Source organism: Bos taurus, chromosome 9 (assembly GCF_002263795.3).
Source record: "Bos taurus isolate L1 Dominette 01449 registration number 42190680 breed Hereford chromosome 9, ARS-UCD2.0, whole genome shotgun sequence".
NCBI lineage: Eukaryota > Metazoa > Chordata > Mammalia > Artiodactyla > Bovidae > Bos > Bos taurus.
In genome coordinates, this window is record NC_037336.1 from 46,915,465 (window position 1) to 46,932,106 (window position 16,642).

Here is a 16,642-nt window from a genome sequence, read left to right on the forward strand (position 1 = left end):
TTAAGAGAATTCTGTGGCAACAGATCTATAGCTCAATAAATGTTAGAGAAAATCTTCCAGCTAAAGGAATATGTTATTAGCTAAAAACATGGATTTCTTCTTGTTACAAACACAAAAAATAAAGTGCTGAAAATAAAATCAAGGTAAATGTGAAAATTACTTTTCTATTATCTTTAATGAAACTAAATGTTAACTATCTAAAAAGGAGGTAGTCAGACACAACTGAGCCAGCTAACAATTAACAGCAATATATTGTGTTTTTAACAAATATAAAAATTAAATATATAACAAAGAAATGAAGGAGGGAAATGGGAGTGAATTTCTGTAATCTCCTTAGCCAAAAGAAAGGCATAAGAACTAAGAAATGAGTTTGATAAGGTTGTAGGTAAAAATCAACATGTAAAATTAATTTTATATCTACATACTAGCAATGAAAATTTGGATATTAAACTTTTTAAAAATAACATTTACAATAATATCAAATAAAGGATTTGTAGGTATAAAGGTTTGATATCGATTCTGTTACCTTAAAATCACCCAAAGGCATGTAGAATCATACTTGTCTCACCTGGGAATATAGATATAGATACATGTGTATATATCTATAGCTATATCTATACATGTGTCATATATAAGCCAAAGTATATTTACTTTTAACATAAGGAAGGATGTCTTTTTTTCTCAATTTTTGCTTAAGGGTATATAAAGTTAAACTTTAATTGCTGAAAATAAATAATAGCGTATTAGGTAATGAGGAATTTAAATGTATCAAGTGTTTCAGAAAAGCCTTAATAATCTGAAGTTTCACATTTTCATTTATATAATATGTGAGTTCTAAGACTTTTGAAGTTTACTTATTTCACATCCTGAACTCTAAAAGCAGCATGTGCATCTTTCTGAGGTATCAAATATATAATCTTGGAATGGTATTTGAAGTACAAAAAGCATTTAATGAACAAAAATGATTCAAGAAGAGCATATTGCACTTAAAACACTTATACTCTATACTACCAGCATCTAAAGAGAGGTGGGTGTGATGCTGTGAAGAAAAGCAATTCCAGTCTCAGTAGGTTATCACAGTGTATTTTCAGAAGTTTCTAATTGAAGGCATGCTTCATTTGCCTTGGCTATAAAAAAACGTACATTTGCTCATGATTATGTCTGCAAATGCCCTCATAAAATGTACTCTAGCAAACATGCCCGCACACTTGCATATGTGCACACACATGCACATAAACACAAATATCTTATGGTTTGCTAAGAAATTTTCTCACATAGAGTACTTCTTATTCCTTGTGTGGTTTTCCTGAGATCCTTAAGAAAATGGAAAAGTTAAAGTTAATATAAATTAAGTATTGAAACATATTAAATACCCTTGCATTCAGATTTATTAAATTTAAAATAAGAGAATGTCAGAAAAAATTTCCTCATCTATGTGTCCCATACCTTTTTTGTTTCCCCAAACAATTCAGTTTTTCTAAATGTTTTGCTTTGTTTAGATTTTCTTGAAAACATTCATAGACACACATGTACACACAAAGGAACAGATAATGTATATCCAGGATGTTCAGTTTTTCACTTCATCTTGTCACTGTCTAATTCCTTGTTCAGGAACAAGGAGAAACAAGGGGTGCTTCCTTATATGCTCATGTGTTTTCAAGATAGTTGCACAGAATTAGAATGATTATTATAGAAAACTAAAGGACTGAATTGGGAATTGAATATTACTAGTGAATCTAAGACGGAGAAGGCAATGGCACCCCACTCCAGTACTCTTGCCTGGAAAATCCCATGGACTGAGGAGCCTGGTAGGCTGCAGTCCATGGGGTCGCTAAGAGTCGGACATGACTGAGCGACTTCACTTTCACTTTTCACTTTCATGAATTGGAGAAGGAAATGGCAACCCACTCCAGTGTTCTTGCCTGGAGAATCCCAGGGATGGGGGAGCCTGGTGGGCTGCCATTGGACACAACTGAAGCGACTTAGCAGCAGCAGCAACAGTGAATCTAAGAACAATGTTCAGCCAGCCAGTTGCTGGTGTAGTGAGGTTTTGCTCAGCTTCCCTGATTCTCTCTAGATGGTGGAGATTAGAGTTCACTGGACACTGGAGTAATCTCCACCCTGAAACTCATTCTCATTTATAGGATGGATTATTTACAATTTCTGAGACTTTCTCCCTCACAAATTCTACACCTTCAGAGATGCACAATCCAATAAAGTACCTACTAGTAACATGTGGCTACTAACAATAAAATAAAGCTAAAAGATTCAGCTTCTTAGTCTTTTTCTAGCCACAATTCAACATGTTAATATTCAGCTGTGGCTAGTGGACTCCATATATACTGAACAACATGAGAACGGAATATTTCTATTTCCAGGGCAAGTACTATAGGGCAGTGCTACTATAGTTTTAAGGGTCAACAAGATTTTCCAGTGATAATATTTTAAAGTTTTTTTTTTTTTTTTAATTCAGAAGGAAGGCAGTACCTATTGATAAATAATATAAAATAACAATTATGACAAGATATTTGAAAAGAAAGTATTGAACTTAAGGACAGACAGTTAAGAACAAAACTCTACAGACTGCTCAAAGCAATAGGAAGTGGCAGAAATCATGATGGAGATAGGAAAAAACATAGGAGAAAATATGAAATAATTACTTCTTTTTGTCATAGAAAGCAAAAGAACAAAATTAGTGTCCAAAAGGATTGGGCAATCTAAAAAAATAAGCAAATAACAAAATTAGAAACCCTAACAGTTATCAAAGGCTAAAGATTAAGAAGAGATGACTAAATTTCTGGATTAGTAACTGTAATTTATTTGTGGGTTCATTAGTGTTACTTTTCTTAACCTGTAAGAATTGGAGATAAGAAGAACTTGGAGAGAATTATATAAAGTATGGATCTTAATAATAAAATATTTTTATTTTGGGGGCCACATTTTGTAATAAGAAATGACATGATGTGACAAACATAATGGAGCATGTTTCACATAATATATTCAACGGGAGATTAAAATACTATGCCTAAGGAGAGGTGAAGTGTCATCTTCGTATATCTATATACACAACATACTGCGCACACACGTTTGATATGAAAGTAAGAAAACCAGATGTCTTGGAGCCCCTAATGCACCTCTAGGATAAAATCTTCACTACCAGTATCCTTCAAGTATGTTTGTGAAAGCACAACTCTCAAAAGGCAGCTGACCATCAGTCCAAGGATTATACAATACAAAATAGTGAAAACGTTAGATTAGATATTGCTTAGAAATAATGCTACTACAGTAACTAAAAATAAGAATCTCACAAAGATTATCAACATTTATCATGGAAAAGAGTGGCCGTGTGCAGGCTACACATTCTTAGAAAGCTGGTCTTATAGAAATCAGTTGTTACCATCAGGCAAGGCTGACTTTGAAATTATAAAATTAGTTGTGTGTAACCTATCTGGGCAGGGCTATTTTCCCCCAACCTTTAGGGTGATTCTCTATAAACTGCAATTGCTTTGGAGACATTTACCTTACTCTCTCCTCTTGTAGCAATAGTGTTGGTGGTGATTTTCTATTGTTGTCCCCCAAGGAAGAGGAGGAGGAACATAATAGCTTCAGACCCATTATTCTAGCACTCATAAGGACAGTCTGTCCCAGGAGACCCTGTCTTTCTAGCCTTTGCCAGACCACACCAACACAACCATATTGGGAATGCTTGGTGTTTCTTACTGGAGGATTGTGTAGATCTCAGGCATGTGTACTGTAATAGGAAGAAAGGTCATAACTGTCTTTAGTTTAGGGGCTGCCTTATCTCACACAAAGCAAACATTACCAAACAATAACCACATAGTTGAAGAGGATAGGATCTCTGTGGAATCCAACTACCTCTCAAGATCTCTTTGCCTCATCTAGATCTTCAAGTCCTCTTTCCTTCCTCCCATAATCTTCTGTTAATATTTTTCAGTATCTGCATTTACCCCTACCCTCTGGAAATTATATTTCTCTCCAGTGAAGGGCTTCCCTCATGGCTCAGATTATGTAAAGAATCTGCCTGCAATATGGGAGACTTGGGTTCGATCCCTGGGTTTGGAAAATACACTGGCACTCCAGTATTCTTGTCTGGAGAATCCCCATGGACAGAGGAGTCTATAAAGTCCATGGGGCTGCAAAGAGTCAGACACGACTGAGTGACTAAGCACACAGCACACCCATGCAGGTGCATAATTTGTCTCTTGGTTCTTTGAACACCATGGCCTGGAACAGGGCTTCAGCATTTAGTTAATGAGGCTTGCCTCTGCTTCAATTAGCAGACCTCATCAGGGTAATATGGGCTCCAGTCCAGTGAAAGTGCAAATGGGACATTCAACTTTAGTTCAATCTTCCTTCCGGAGACGGCCATGCCTGCTTTCTTTCTAGATCACATAAGAAGGAAACAACACATAGCTCTCTAAGAAAAGCCTATGTTTTTCTTTATCAAAACAGTAGGCTTTTTTCACTAAATGTTAAGAAACATTGACCCATTCTTTAAGTTTTCTTTCTTAAAACTACAAATAGTCTCCTCTTTGGTATCAAAGGCAACGACATGCCATAGATTATTTAAAATATCCTCTTTCCCTGATAAGAGGGAGTAGAAACACTGATGATATGGTTTAGGCAAGTCTGAATATTGAGCTAACACTCATGGCACAGTCAATAAAAACAGGTAGTCAATAAAAGCAGCAAATGTATTAAATATTCAAATACCAAATTTATATTTTTCCTAAATTTCACCTTTATGTCATAATCTTTACAATTACTTCTAATGGTACAAAATCTGTCTTTCAGAACTTTTCTATACATTGTTTCCTTGACTACTCTGTGGCAAATTATGAATATATTAAATGAAATTGGAAATCACATTTTTTGAATAGAAAGCATTTCTTTAACTGAGGTATGCCTTTGCAAAAGCCTACTCATTGATTTTAATATCCATTATTGCCTTCTTCTTCACTGAAAGAACACAAGAATTTTAGCTAAAACATGTGGCTGCTCCAACTAAAGACTACAATTCCTCAGCTTTTCTTTTCTGGCACCTGCTTATAGTCAGGGGCGTAAGTTGTGGGAGTTGTGAGCAGAAGTGAGAAATGCCACGCACCATTTGTGAGAAATGCCCTTGTATAGAGGGCACATACTGTCTGTGGTCCAGCTCTGTTCCTCGTGGATGGAATGTGTGTGCTATGGGTTGAACCAGAATCTCTGTCTTCTATTACACATGGAGCACTCTGTGCACCACAAGGCAGCTAGAAGGAAGGTAGGTCCATCTGGACTGTGTGACTGCACTAACAATGATGTATTTTCCAGAATGTGATAAAAATTATAGGACTTTGTTCCTGGTGAAATGTAACCTGCTTTTCAGTAAGTACATAGTTTTATTGCTTATGGCATATAGAACTGGCTAAGCAATTCAAGAGCTAGACATACACACTATTTTAGCTTTTCAAGAAGACTTTTCAGTCACAGGGGAGCAGCTTCACTAGCTGTATAACCTGAAGCTGATTAAGACATCTCTCTGGACCTCAGTTTGCTCAGTAGTAGATGGAGATAATAATATTACTTCACAAAGCTATTATGAAAGCTAAAGATGATATAAAGTAAAAATCTATTAATATTGTGCAGGACATCAAGATCTTACTTAAAACTATCAGTTATTATCATTGTAATGACAAAATGATACTGGAAATGATCAGTAAATAGGATATAACTGCATGTGAAACGTACCACATGTGATTTAAGTCAATTCTCACATTATTTAGATATTTGCTTCATGTAAACTTCAAAACAGAATGAACAATGGGTACTTTTGTACATTGTTTGGTGTGTCAAAATGACTCTAAAGATAAATCCTATATTAAGGGTAAATTCCTATATTAAGGAAGATTCTAGAAGAGCAATGGGGTTATATAACAAAACATAATCCAGCCCCAGTGAGATGAGTGCTTCTGAAAAATTATTTTCACTTCAAATTCTCACAGATCCATTTTAAAATCTAATGGGTCAGGACTAATTTAATGATTCTAAACCCAGGAATCGAACACACATCTTTATGTCTCCTGTGTTGGCAGGCCAGTTCTTTACCCACTACTGCCACCTTGGAAGCCCCTGCATAATTTAGTTAAGACTAGGTTTTCTAGTTTTTTTCACCCTGGGGTTAGACTGTAAACACAGTGAAATATTTACCATAGACAACCTATTACCTGGAATTTATATAATAATTGCTATATATGCTAACATGGTCTAAACTTTATATCATAATTGAATGACAAAAAGCAAAATGAGTTTACTACAGTAGTAATGTCTGGAAATTTAGTTCACTTTTGACACTAAGAAAAATTAAGTTTGTCAACCATGTGTGCATGTTGACTAATTCCAGGCAATCATGTCTACCAACAGTACAACATATGCAACTAAACAATGCAATTTTCCAAAAATGACAAAAAGTGGAACTCCTGCTGAACACTTTTAAGTGGGGTACCTATCTTCAGATGTTCTTACTTTGCATAATGGCATCCTAGTTGAAATAACAGCAAGCAGCAGCAAAGACTCACTAGTGATGCTTGACTTACTCCGATTGTTCGTGAATTAAAAGCAGCTGTGGACAGTAGGAGGTTGGCCTCTCCTTAACTGCCATGTTAGTAATGTGGATAAAGATATTATCTCCTCTTTGGTGAGAAATGTTAAGAATCATGAATAAAGAAGCAAAGGGCTTAAACATGCTATGAAACATTTTCAGTGAGGTAGTTATATTTTAGGAATATTAAAAAGAATTTTAATCATTTAATTTCATCTTATTAGTAGCCTTTTTCAAAACATTTTTAAATCACTGAAATTACCACACAAATCTATTTTTTTTTTCAATTACAGAAGATTTGATCTGCATTATTTAATTATGTAACAATAGGGGATATTTGAGTAGTATTCTGTCTTATATGGTCAATATTTTCAGAAGACAAGTCTTTAAAATATTTATCACTTCAAAATATTATACTTAACACAACTGTCTGTGTTATGATTGTACCCTTGTTAACATTTTTTGAGATGTGTTTCTATTGTTGGCAGGTGTGTACATACAGATATTATTAATAAAATTCACAATTCAGTGAATTTGTAGCATTGCTTACAAATCAGTTGTCACTGTTTCTGGAATGCAACACAGGAATAGAGGACTGGTATTTTGTAAATTGAAATAAGAACATTTTTCAAGGGATTAATAGTAGTAGCTAGTTTCATGATGCAATAATTCCTGTCCATAGACAAAATACACAAATTCCATTTGTTTCCTTTTTTCCTCCTCAGTTGTTAAACATATATCTACGAAAAATGTGACCTATCTTTCAGAACGTTTTTTCTGATTTGGAATATGCTTGCCATGAAAATTTAGTATTCCTGGAAGGGAAAGGTGCCATTGTAATCAATAAAGAGCCTGGTGGCTGTTCACTGGCTGTATGTCCAGTTTTAGGAAAGTCAGAATTGTAGAGACTAAAGGGGAGAGTTAGGTTTCTTGGATAATTATAGATCACTAGAGAAGAAAATCAGAGAAGGCAATGGCAACCCACTCCAGTACTCTTGCCTGGAAACTCCCATGGACGGAGGAACCTGGCAGGCTGCAGTCCATGGGGTCGCTAAGAGTCGGACACGACTGAGCGACTTCACTTTCACTTTTCACTTTCATGCATTGGAGAAGGAAATGGCAACCCACTCCAGTGTTCTTGCCTGGAGAATCCCAGGGACAGGGGATCCTGGTGGGCTGCCATCTATGGGGGTCGCACAGAGTCAGACACGACTGAAGCGACTTAGCAGCAGCAGCAGCAGCCAACTCTCAGACCTTAGAAAATCATGTTAAGATTTCTTCAGTAAGAGTATGACATCACAACCTTGGATTGAAGAATTTTAAGAATCTATAAACTAATTTAAATTATTCAAAACACCTAATTAGAAAACAAAAAGAATATCCATCAGGAAACTATGTTAATAATAAAAAAAAAAAATCTTTCCATTTGGGTGAGGTGGTAGAGTGTCAATTGATCTTAGTGGTTCTGAAGTTATTAAAAGATTAATAGATAATATGCATATATATGAGCTTCCCAGGTGGCACTAGTGGTTAAAGAACCCGCTTGGCAATGCTGGAGATGTAAGAGGCATGGGTTCAATCCCTGGGTCAGGAAGATCCCCGAAGGAGGGTATGGTAGCTCACTCCAGGATTCTTGCTTGGAGAATATCATGGACAGAAGAGCCTTGCAGGCCACGGACCATAGAGTTGCAAAGAGTTGGACAGGACTGAAGCGATTTATCACACATGCATATATATGAATATGCAGCAGATATATGTATATGAGTAGATGTATGCACAAACACACACATATATATGTAGTGTATGTCTATGTGCATATGATTTCATTAATATCAAGCAAGAAAAATTATGCATTTTTGTGCATTGTAATTTCATTTTCTGGAATGCATGGGTCAGAAAATGGAAAGCAGAATTTTTAAATAAAAATTGGAACATTTTAAAGGATGGTCACTATATTCTTAACATATTTAACTTATAAAAATCTCTTCCTTGCCACCCACCCTCTGATTTCAATTATGACCTCAATGCTGAAAGTGTTACTCAATCATGTTTGACTCTTTCTGACCCCATGGACTGTAGCCCACCAGGCTCCTCTGTCCATAGAATCTTCCAGGCAAGAATACTGGAGTGGTTGCCATTTCCTTCTCTAGGGGATCTTCCTTAACCTGGGTTGACCTTGGGGATTGAAACTAGGTATCCTGCATTAGAGTTTCTCTGATAGCTCAGTTGGTAAAGAATCTGCCTGCAATGCAGGTGACTCCAGTTCAATTCCTGGGTCAGGAAGACCCGCTGGAGAAGGGATAGGTTACCCATTCCAGTATTCTTGGCTTCCCTTGTGGCTCAGCTGGTAAAGAATCTGCCTTCAAGGTGATGTGGATTCAACCCCTGGGTTGGGAAGATCCCCTGGAGAAGAGAAAAGCTACCCGCTTCAGTATTCTGACCTGGAGAATTCCATGGACTATATAGTCCATGAGGTCACAAAGAGTTGGACACGACTGAGAGACTTTCACTCCTGCCTTGCAGGCAGATTCTTTACCAGCTGAGCCACCAGAGAAGCCTGACCTCAATGCTAACATACCCTAAATAGGTATCTGTCTTCATTAGTTCTGTATCATATTTCAGACTGTATACTGAATATTTAACATCTGTAAACTTATTAGCATCTCAAACAAAAATATCTGCTCCATTTTCCCCCTAATTTCCCTTTCTATCCTCTTTCAATGAAATACCACTACTTTATTAATACCATTTGCTCTGGCTCAAAGTTTGACAATTATGGGTAATGTTTTTGATGGAACCATAACACATACACACACAATTTTACAACTTGGTTAATTAACCCAAAGTGAAAAGAAAAAGTAATTATCACTCAGGTCAATAAACTCTGTGCAATCCCATAGACGGCAGCCCACCAGGCTCCCCCGTCCCTGGGATTCTCCAGGCAAGAACACTGGAGTGGGTTGCCATTTCCTTCTCCAATGCATGAAAGTGAAAAGTGAAAGTGAAGTTGCTCAGTTGTGTCCGACTCTTAGCGACCTGGACTGCAGCCTACCAGGCTCCTCCATCCATGGAATTTTCCAGGCAAGAGTACAGGAGTGTGGTACCATTGTCTTCTCTAAAACAGATAGCAGAGAGACTAAATGAAGTCCCTGACAGTCAAAGAATCCAGGAATCAAATCACTAACATATAACTGCTTTCATGTTGGGAGGTATTCACTCTGCTTGGAAAGCTTGGCTCCTAAATATGAGAACAGCCAGTAAAACCTGGAGAAGACTTCACAGTTGAAACTGAGATTCAAAGTTTGAGGGTTAATGAGAGGTGACCCTAGTGAGAGGTAGCTTAAGCCATTTGACCAAGTTTTTGGTCAAAAGGTCAAAAAGAGCACCTTTTCCAGGACAAAGATTTACAGGAATGACAAGCCGCTGAGGACTAAATTTAAGTTGGTCAGGACAAAGATGTTAGTGGAAACGAAAGAGACCATTAAGGTGTAAACTGGGAGAAAAGCTGAGAAAGTGAATCTTGTGAACTATAAGGTCTGATAGAAGACGGAGTCCTCATTTTCTACATGAGGTAAATAACACTACTTTTGGAAATGAAATATACCAGAAAGACAAGCATGTACAACAGGTGAATACCTCAGGTTTATAGTTCAATATGAAATGGAGTCAATTTAAGTAAATGATAGAACTATGAAAGGACAGTGTCAATTATGTAACTATGGTCTCTCAGCTTCACATCTACCTTCCTATACTTCATTTTATGTTTAATTTTTATTGGAATATAACTGCTTTACAATGTTGTGTTAGTTTCTACTGTATAGCAAAGTGAACCGGAAGAAACACAAGCTGGAATCAAGATTGCCGGGAGAGGGGAGAAGCTAAGATGGCGGAGGAATAGGACTGGGAGACCACTTTCTTCCCCACAAATTCATCAAAAGAACATTTAAACGCCGAGTAAATTCCACAAAACAACTTCTGAATGCCGGCAGAGGACATCAGGCACCCAGAAAAGCAACCTATTGTCTTCGAAAGGAGGTAGGAAAAAATATAAAAGACAAAAAAAGAGACAAAAGAGGGAGGGACGGAGCTCCATCTCAGGAAGGGAGTCTTCAAAAGAGAGACGTTTCCAAACACCAGGAAATACTCTCACTGCCGAGTCTATGCCAAGCCTTGGAAGCACAGAAGGCAACATAACAGGGAGGAAGAATAAATAAACAATTAAAACCCACAGATTACGAGCCCAACAGTAACTCCCCCAGCGGAGAAGCAGTGCAGACGCCTGCACCCGCCCCTAGCAAGCGGGGGCTGGGCAGGGAGGCGCCAGCTGCATCGCTTAGAGTAAGGAACTGGCCTGAATGCCCCGAGCGCTATCTGAGCTAATTTGGGGTAGCAAACCAGACTGTGGGTTTGCGACCAGATGCGAAAAGCCAGCCCTAACCTAAGACACCGCCAGGCCCGCGCACAGAACAAAGGACTGAACAGAGATAGCCGGCTGCAGACCATCCCCCTCCGGTGACAGGCAGCCAGAGCCAGAAGGGGGCAATCGCAGCCCCAGAGAGACATTATTTACAAAACTGTAGGCAGGCTTCTTTGCTAACTAAGACTTCTTGGGGTTCTGGATGGTCAACATCCGCCTGAGAAGGTGTGCCGGTTGTACACCCAGAAAACTGAGCAGCGAGGAGGCAATAAGTCACAGCAACCGTGCTCGCCAAACACCTCATCACCTGAGCTGCTCACACCTGGGAAGGGCACAAAACGCAGGCCCAACTGAGTCTGCGCCTCTGAGGACTACCCGAGTGCCTGAACCTGAGTGGCTTAGACCTGGGAGGTGCAAGCAGCCCAGGGCTGGCCACGGATGGTTCCCAGCGGAGCAACCTAGAGCCCGAGCAGTGTGGGCAGGGAGGCTACATGCGCTGTGAGTCGGGGCAGGCCCAGTGTGGCTGAGGCACTGCGAGCACACGCCAGTGTTATTTGTTTGCAGCGTCCTCCCTCCCCACAGCGTGACTGAACAAGTGAGCCTTAAAAAAAAAAAAATAGTATCCACCACCGCCCCTTTGGTATCACGGTGGAAATCAGACACTGAAGAGACCAGCAAACAGAAGAAGCTATAACAGAGGGAACCGCCTTGGAAGCGACAGGCAATAGATTAAAACCCTGTCGTTAGTACCGACTACATAGGAAGGGGCATATAGATCTTGAGAAATATAAGCTGGACCAAGGAACTAGCCGAAAATGAACTGACCCCACAATACCCACAACAACACCAGAGAAAGTCCTAGATATATTTTCACTATTTTTACGATCATTCTTTCTTTCTTTTTTTTTTTTTAATTTAAAAAAAATTCTGAAGTCCTCTATTGCTCCTTTAATTTTCACTTTTATAGCCTACTATTACTTTGCAAAAAAAAAAAAAAAAGACCCCATTTTTTTAAAAAAGCAAACAAGGCTATGGTTTTTCCAGTGGTCATGTACGAATGTGAGAGTTGGACTGTGAAGAAAGCTGAGCACTGAAGAATTGATGCTTTTGAACTGTGGTGTTGGAGAAGACTCTTGAGAGTCACTTGGACTGCAAGGAGATCCAACCAGTCCATCCTAAAGGAGATCAGTCCTGGGTACTCATTGGAAGGAATGATGCTGAAGCTGAAAGTCCAATACTTTGGCCACCTCATGCAGACAGTTGACTCGTTGGAAAACACCCTGATGCTGGGAGGGACTGGGGGCAGGAGGAGAAGGGCATGACAGAGGATGAGATGGCTGGATGGCATCACCAACTCGATGGACATGAGTTTGAGTGAACTCCAAGAATTGGTGATGGACAAGGAGGCCTGGCGTGCTGCAATTCATGGAGTCGCAAAGAGTCAGATATGACTGAGCGACTGAACTGAACTGAATATCTCTTAAGTAGGTGAAGATGCAGCCCCATAAAATTGTCTCTAAAATTCTAGATCAACATCAAAATAGAAAAGAGAATTAAAGGAGTTTTCTATTGGAGCATTGTGTAAGACTACATTGTGGAGAGTAAGAGTGGGCATTTTCTGCCATTTGATTAAAAAGTATTTTCTAGGATCCTGAAAAATTAAAAAAAAGCAAACTTCATATATACATGTTTTATAATTTTTGTGACCTTTCTTTTTTCTTTCTCTCTCTCTTTTTTTTTCTTCTTTTCTTTAACAGTGTATTTTTGAAATTCCAAACTCTACTCTAGATTTTTGATTTTAGCTTTTTGGTATTTGTTATCAATTTTGTACCTTTTTTTAAAAATAATTTTTGTGACTTTTTTTCTCTCTCTTTCTTTCTCTTCTTCTTTTCTTTAACATTGTATTTCTGAAATTCCCAACTGTACTCTAGATTTTTAATTTATGCTTTTTGGTATTTGTTATCAATTTTGTACCTATATTTTCTTTATAATTTTTGTGACTCTGTTTTTTTTTTTTTTCCTTTATTTTCCTTCTTCTTTTCTTTAACATTGTATTTTTGAAATTCCAAACTCTCCTCTAGATTTTTAATTTTTTCTTTTAGGCATTTGTTACCAATTTTGTACCTTTAAGAACCCAATCTTCAGGACCCATTTTTTACTTGGGAGCGAGATTACTGGCTTGACTGCTCTCTCCCCCTTTGGACTCTCCTTTTTCTCCACCAGGTCGCCTGTGTCTCCTCCTTAACCCCTCTCTACTCTACCCAACTCTGAATTTCTGTGTGTTCCAGACGGTGGAGAACACTTAGAGAACTGGTTATTGGCTAGATCTATCTCCTTTTCATTCCCCCCTTTTATCCTCCTGGCCACCTGTGTCTCCTTCCTCCCTCTTCTCTTCTCTGTATAACTCCGTGAACATCTCTGAGTGGTCCAGTTGTGGAGTGCACATAAGGAAGTGATTACTGGCTAGCTCACTCTCTCCTCTATTGATTCCACCTCATTTCATTCGGGTCACCTCTAGCTCCCTCCTCCCTCTTCTCTTCTCCATGTAATGCTGTGAACCTCTCTGGGTGACCCTCACAGTGGAGAAACTTTTCATCTTTAGCCTAGATGTTTTATCAATGGTGCTGTATAGAAGGAGAAGTTTTGAGACTACTGTAAAAATAAGACCTATAACTGGAAGCAGGAGGCTTAAGTCCAAACCCTGACTCCAGGGAACTCCTGACTCCAGGGAACATTAATCAACAGAAGCTCATCAAACGCCTCCATACCTACACTGAAACCAAGCACCACACAAGGGCCAACAAGTTCCAGGGCAAGACATACCAAGCACATTCTCCAGCAACACAGGAACATAGCCCTGAGCTCCAATATACAGGCTGCCCAAAGTTACTCCAAAACCATAGACATCTCATAACTCATTACTGGACACTTCATTGCACTCCAGAGAGAAGAAATCCAGCTTCACCCACCAGAACACAGACACAAGCTTCCCTAACCAAGAAACCTTGACAAGCCACCTGTACAAACTCACACACAGAGAGGAAACTCCACAATAAAGAGAACTCCACAAACTGCCAGAATACAGAAAGGGCACCCCAAACTTAGCAATATAAACAAGATGAAGAGACAGAGGAATACCCAGCACATAGGAGGAACAGGATAAATGCCCACCAAACCAAACAAAAGAGGAAGAGATAGGGAATCTACCTGATAAAGAATTCCAAATAATGATAGTGAAATTGATCCAAAATCTTGAAATCAAAATGGAATCAGAGATAAATAGTCTGGAGACAAGGATTGAGAAGATGCAAGAAAGGTATAACAGGGACCTAGAAGAAATAAAAAAAAGTAAATATATAATGAATAATGCAATAAATGACATCAAAAACACTCTGGAGGCAACAAATAGTATAATAACAGAGGCAGAAGATAGGATTAGTGAATTAGAAGATAGAATGGTAGAAATAAATGAATCAGAGAGGATAAAAGAAAAACGAATTAAAAGAAATGAGGACAATCTCAGAGACCTCCAAGACAATATTAAACACTACAACATTCGAATCATAGGAGTCCCAGAAGAAGAAGACAAAAAGAAAGACCATGAGAAGATACTTGAGGAGATAATAGTTGAAAACTTCCATAAAATGGGGAAGGAAATAATCACTCAAGTCCAAGAAACCCAGAAAGTCCCAAACAGGATAAACCCAAGGCAAAACACTTCAAGACACATATTAATCAAATTAACAAAGATCAAACACAAAGAACAAATATTAAAAGCAGCAAGGGGAAAACAACAAATAACACACAAGGGAATTCCCATAAGGATAACAGCTGATCTTTCAACAGAAACTCTTCAAGCCAGGAGGGAATGGCAAGACATACTTAAAGTGATGAAAGAAAATAACCTACAGCCCAGATTATTGTACCCAGCAAGGATCTCATTCAAATATGAAGGAGAAATCAAAAGGTTTACAGACAAGCAAAAGCTGAGAGAATTCAGCACCACCAAACCAGCTCTCCAACAAATACTAAAGGATATTCTCTAGACAGGAAACGCAAAAAGGATGTATAAATTCGAACCCAAAACAATAAAGTAAGGGGCAACGGGATCATACTTATCAATAATTACCTTAAATGGAAATGGGTTGAATACCCCAACCAAAAGACAAAGACTGGCTGAATGGATACAAAAACAAGAACCCTACATATGTTGTCTACAAGAGACCCACCTCAAAACAGGGGACACATACAAATTGAAAGTGAAGGGCTGGAAAAAGATTTTCCATGCAAATAGAGACCAAAAGAAAGCAGGAGTTGCAATACTCATATCAGATAAAATAGACTTTAAAACAAAGGCTGTGAAAAGAGACAAAGAAGGTCACGACATAATGATCAAAGGATCAATCCAAGAAGAAGAGATAACAATTATAAATATATATGCACCCAACATAGGAGCACCACAATATGTAAGACAAATGCTAACAAGTATGAAAGGAGAAATTAACAATAACACAATAATAGTGGGAGACTTTAATACCCCACTCACATGTATAGATAGATCAACTAAACAGAAAATTAACAAGGAAACACAAACTTTAAATGATACAATAGACCAGTTAGACCTAATTGATATCTATAGGACATTTCATCCCAAAACAATGAATTTCACCTTTTTCTTAAGTGCACATGGAACCTTTTCCAGGATAGATCACATCCTGGGCCATAAATTCAAAAAATTTAAAAAAATTCAAAAAACTGAAATCATTCCAAGCATCTTTTCTGACCACAATGCAGTAAGATTAGATCTCAATTACAGGAGAAAAACTATTAAAAATTCCAACATATGGAGGCTGAACAACACGCTGCTGAATAACCAACAAATCACAGAAGAAATCAAACAAGAAATAAAAATTTGCATAGAAACAAATGAAAATGAAAACACAACAACCCAAAACCTGTGGGACACTGTGAAAGCAGTGCTAAGGGGAAAGTTCATAGCAATACAGGCATACCTCAAGAAACAAGAAAAAATTCAAATAAATAACCTAAATCTACACCTAAAGGAACTAGAAAAGGAAGAAATGAAGAACCCCAGGGTTAGTAGAAGGAAAGAAATCTTAAAAATTAGGGCAGAAATAAATGCAAAAGAAAGAAAAGAGACCATAGCAAAAATCAACAAAGCCAAAAGCTGGTTCTTTGAAAGAATAAATAAAATTGGCAAACCATTAGCCAGACTCATCAAGAAACAAAGGGAGAAAAATCAAATCAATGAAATTAGAAATGAAAATGGAGAGATGACAACAGACAATACAGAAATACAAAGGATCATAAGAGACTACTATCAATAATTATATTCCAATAAAATGGACAAGGGGGAAGAAATGGACAAGTTCTTAGAAAAGTACAACTTTCCAAAACTGGAACAGGAAGAAATAGAAAATCTTAACAGACCCATCACAAGCACGGAAATTGAAACTGTAACCAGAAATCTTCCAGCAAACAACAGCCCAGTCCAGACAGCTTCACAGCTGAATTCTACCAAAAATTTAGAGAAGAGCTAACACCTATCCTGCTCAAACTCTTCCAGAAAATTGCAGAGGAGGGTAAACTTCCAAACTCATTCTATG